We start from the raw sequence: 4,792 nt of genomic DNA, 5'->3' as shown, positions 1-4,792 counted from the left end.
CAGGCACGCTTGTGCAATTTCAGATGAACAGTATTATTTTTAGTATGTCCACCCACAGGAAGAGTGAAATCACGCTGCATCCATTCCACTGAACAGTGTACAGCAGCTTGAAAGAGGAGGGTGCTCCCCATATGCCGGTGTGGAAAGATCTCTGAACTGTTTTAAGAAAAACCAAGGCGCAGAATCGTGTGTGAAGTGTGCTTAGGGGCACTTCTGTGCATAGGGACAGAGAAAAATCTATACATTTGTTTCCAAAGAGAAAAGGGACACATTCGCAGGGGCTGCCTCAAAAGATGTCTAAGTGCAGAGGGCTGGAGGGAAACTACCTTTTCACTGTATATTTTTTATTCCTATTGAAATTTGTAGGATAAACATGCTATCCAAAGTAAATAACATTAGGGGCGCTGGGTGGTTTGGTCATTTAAGCCTCTGACTCTTGATTTCAGCTCAGGTCATGGTGTCAGGTTGGTGAGATTGAGCCCCGCATCAGGCACTGTGCTGACAGACTGCGGAGCCTACTTGGGATTCTTTCTCCCTCGCGCTCTGCCCCTCCTCCACTCTCTCTCAAAAAAAATTATTTATTTTTTTTAAAGAAAAGAAATGCCTCTGAGAAGTAAATAGCAAGGCTTTGACTGATTAAGATTCATTTTCTGTTCCAGATCGCCCTGGGTCACTCCTGACCTTGATCTTATTTGAAAGTCGTCTGAATAGGCAACACTGTGGTCCCAGAATAACACGGGAAGGTGGGTTATGTTCACGTGGTGCTTCAAGGTGGAGGCACAGATGAATGAGCTGAGAAGAAACAAGGGGGGCTTGATTATTAATAGTACTGTTATTATTAGCCTTGAAAAGAAAACTGGGGGCCCAGGCAGAGTAACGTGCCTCCATCCTGCACACCAAGCCTTAATTGCAGTTTCAAACTTTCCAGGAGTCGAATTGAAGCCAGTCAGTCTGGAATTTTCTGGTCAGTATCAGTGAGGTAATATGTTACTTGGGGCCTCTGCATCCACCTCCGCCCCCAAAGGAGATGAGGTAGTCTGCAGGATGAGACCCCTTGCCCTTCCCAAGGTGACCTTGCCTGAAAGTCTTTTCTTTTGCAAATAACTTTCTGCCCCACCCTCTTTCCTATAAAAACCTTCTATTTCCTACAACTCCTTGGAGCACCTCTCTTCTGGCCAGATGGACCACTGCCTGATTCATGAATCCCTTAATAAAGCCAAGTAGATATTTAACATTTATTCCTTGAATTTTGTTTTTTAATGATAGCTACTATTTGTGAACCATTAGGCACTTTTCATACATTAGTGTTCTTACAACCCAGAAGGGGTGGGGAGTGGGGAGTAAGGAAACAGATTGACTTCTTGAATAAAACCAAACTGCTTCTGCAGAGTTAATGGGGAAGGGTCCCTCCCTAGTACCCAATGTCAGAAGGGACTCCTGGGCCTCACCGTGGCTCCATCTTATCCCCTAGTATTTTTCTTTTCTTCATGAGCAGTGGATCAGAGGACTCCTCTGCAGGTTAGTAGGGCCTCTAGCGTAGAGCTGCAGGAGCTCAGGAGATCTGGAGCGGGCCCCCGAAAGCTGGTCAGAGAAACACTACTGAGGGCGCCTGTCCCCCATTCCAGTGTGTCGCCACCAGGCCGGCTTCTGAACATTGTGCTCTCCACAGTCGGATCTCAGAGCCTCCTCTTAATTTCCCATTTCATGGAAGGTGGGAGCTGGGGCATTTAGTTAAAGGGATTTATAAAAGGAACACTGTTCTGCTAAGTAGCAGCTTGCCTGATATCTGAATCCAGTTCTGTTTTCCTCTGAGAGCCATGCTCTCCTCACTTAATGTCACGTAGCCACAATCGGAAGGACTTCTTCCATGTTAATACGCATCTTTCCTGCTTTAAACATGGAGCAGGTGATATGGTCTAATGCATGAGAAGAACATAGTGGGCAAGAGACCCAGCTACACTATTTCATAAAACTCTGGAAAGGCCTAGAAGCCTTACACGGTCCCTACATGGACAGAGAATGGAAGGTAAAAACGCACACTTAGCCGGCCTGAGTCCCGGTTTCTACAAGAGACGCGAAGGCCTAGCATCAGAGCCAGAACCTCACATGCCCAGAGTCCTCAAAGGTCAGAAGTGACAGTCACACACGGGGCTTCCCCGTCCACTGTCAGGACCCAGATCTGTGAGCTCAGACAGATTGAAGTCGGGGGGCGGGGGGCTGACCCTTAGAGGGCCCCCAGCGGGCCGGTGCTGTGTACGCGGTTCGTGTTCATCGTCAGGGCAGCGCTTGTGTGTGTGTGTGTGGGGGGGTCCTGTGGGCGGTCCCGGCAGGCGGGTCTGCGATGCCTCACACGGTAGAAGCAATCTTCTATATGGTAGTAAACTCACTATATTTTTCCACCTAGCATAACAAGGAAAAGAGGAGACAGAGGGGTCTGCTTGTGAGCCACCACACTCAGTCACACAGGTTTGCTCCTGGAAGTGCAGACAACGGTGACATGCTGTCCTTCTGGGACGGCTGTGGTGATGGCAAGAGGTCATTTCCGAGGAGCACTTAGTGGGTGAGTGTTCTATAAACACAGATGTGTGACGGGGCCCCGGGGGGCTCGGTCCGTCAGGCACCCGACTCTTGATTTCGGCTCAGGTCATGGTCTCACGGTTCATGGGGTCGAGTCCATGTCGGGCTCTGTGCTGACCTTGCAGAGCCTGCTTGGGATTCTCTCCCCTCCCTAAGGAATATGGGGGGGAACCCTCAAAATCAGGGAGGGCAACCTGGCTATAGGCACGCGTAACGTCCCTCACGACCCTGTAACATGAGGCTGCGCAATCAGACCGCATGCCTGTGTGTTACCCTGCGTGGGAGACAAACAGCTAAAACATTTATACAAAACTACACCTTGCTGTGCTTGGGGATCAGGTTTTCAGGCACGAACCCAACTGAGCGGTGCCGGCACGAATAAAGTTGCTTCCTGGAAAGAAAAGTCACTGCTCTCTGTGCGAACCCCGGTTCCCATTACGCGCTCTCTCTCTCTCTCTCTCTCTCTCTCTCTCTGCCCCTGCCCTCCCCGCTGTCTCTGTTTCTCTCAAAATAAATAAACTTACACACACACACACCCCCCCCAGATGTGCTGTTACGTCCTGGTGCCCGACACCTGGCTTCCTTGGGCTCCAGCCAGGCAGCTCACATTAGTCTGATGGCTTTAGTGACTTAAGGAAGGCAGTAAATGAGTAAGCCAGGACCCCTGGGGGTGGGGGTGGGGCAGTGGGAGCCAGGGACGCAGAGGCCAGTGCACCGTTGGGAACATGAATGTGTACTATCTTGCCTCCTTAGCTCTTCGGGTCCCGCCTGTAATTAATCCATTGCGCTGCCCCTGCGTACTGTTCTCATACTGAGGAGGGAGCGTGGGCCAAGCTGAGGGCCAAGTGCAGGCCAACACCCCCCCCCCCCGGGTGGGATCTGTGTGTGGGGTTCCCGGGATACCCCCGGCCTCCCAGGAACAGGGAGAGGACAGAAAGCGGGTGGCTGACTGAGGGAGGTCACAGCCGTGCAGGACGCGAGTCTCCTTCAGTTTACGGAGAACTCAGTACACTGCAAGACAAAGGCAGTCTTACCCAGAGCCTCTTCCCCAGAAACCTATAGACTCCGTTTCCTGAAGCCCTAATATCACCCTCGGCAAGACGGAAGGGGGGCTAAGCGCCCGCCATGGTGATGGGGGAAACTGAGGCGAATGAAAGCTTAAATTCCCTACTGCCTGCAGTCCACGGACGAGTCCTTGAAACAGCAGAGGGACCTCCCGCTAGGGGCTCAGCTGCCTTGAAGAGGACCCTTTGCTGGGGCACAGGGGAGTCCTGGCCTCACATCACCCTGACCTGTGAGTCTCCTTAAACATGGAAAAGTTCCTTTGGAAACTTCCTGTATCTCAGCTCCCCGGGCCACATGCGGGCGGTCCTGCCCCGAGCGTCGGGCCCCCCGTGGCCTCTGAAGGGTCTCACGACTGAGCTTTCACTAAACGGTAATAAGTGGTGTTTTCAAGGTCCTGGGAGCCTTGCTTCCAGAACTCCTTAGAGACTTACTCCATCCCTGACCCCCTCCCAACCTGAGGGTAAGTAACGAGTTACCCGCCGCCGCCCCAGCGCCGCTCTTCCTGCCCACGGGTCCTGCCCCCGGGCTTTAACAAAATCACCTTTTTGCACCAAAGACGTCTTCACGAATTCTTCCTTGGCCGCGGCTCCGGACCCCCCCCATCACCCCAAATCCCCACCGACACTGTTCCCACCCAGGTCACAGAGACATGGCCTCACGGGCAAGAAACCTTCACTTTGCGCGGCAATTCGGGAGTTTCCTAGAGATGAACGCACAGGACGAAGGGAAGAGAGACTCACTAGTTTGCGCCCTCGACTGAAAGGAGTGGTTGAAGCCACAGCGATCGGTGGACCCCGAGCCCAACCCGAGAGGCGAGAGGGAACCAGGCCACACAGGTGCCCACCTGCGACCCGCGGCTTGCCCGCTGCCGCTCGTGGGGAAGGAAGGCGGCTCGCGTCACGAGGACAGGAGCTTTCTCCCGTCACTGCGTCCTCAGGGGCTTCGGGGGAGGAATGAAGCCGGTGGGGGGCGGGGCTTTCTTGGTCAAAGGAATTTAGGAAACGTTCGCATCCGGCAAGGCTAATTTTTTTCTGCAGCTCTTTTGAGAGCCTTTATTAAGCTCACGTGAGTCGTGATAGCATAAGAGTTTATTCCACGCAGCATTTACCAGATCTCCTCAACCACAGAGCCCTTTCAGAAGGAGCATCAC

General features: G+C 52.6%; 1 long non-coding RNA gene across 1 annotated transcript in view; it reads left to right on the top strand.

Annotated features, from left to right (window-relative positions):
* The first annotated feature begins 19 nt into the window (after positions 1 to 19).
* Positions 20 to 4,792, top strand: part of LOC144226067 (uncharacterized) — a 7,539-nt gene continuing 2,766 nt past the window's right edge. The window contains exons 1-2 of the long non-coding RNA XR_013333528.1: positions 20 to 743; positions 2,405 to 2,560. This is a non-coding gene — a long non-coding RNA (uncharacterized LOC144226067). The remainder of the gene's footprint in view (positions 744 to 2,404; positions 2,561 to 4,792) is intronic.

The sequence above is a fragment of the Crocuta crocuta genome, unplaced genomic scaffold, assembly GCF_008692635.1.
Source record: "Crocuta crocuta isolate KB4526 unplaced genomic scaffold, BGI_CrCroc_1.0 scaffold506, whole genome shotgun sequence".
Lineage (NCBI taxonomy): Eukaryota > Metazoa > Chordata > Mammalia > Carnivora > Hyaenidae > Crocuta > Crocuta crocuta.
The sequence above is the reverse complement of the archived record's forward strand: the minus strand, read 5'-3'. Positions and strand labels throughout refer to the sequence as shown.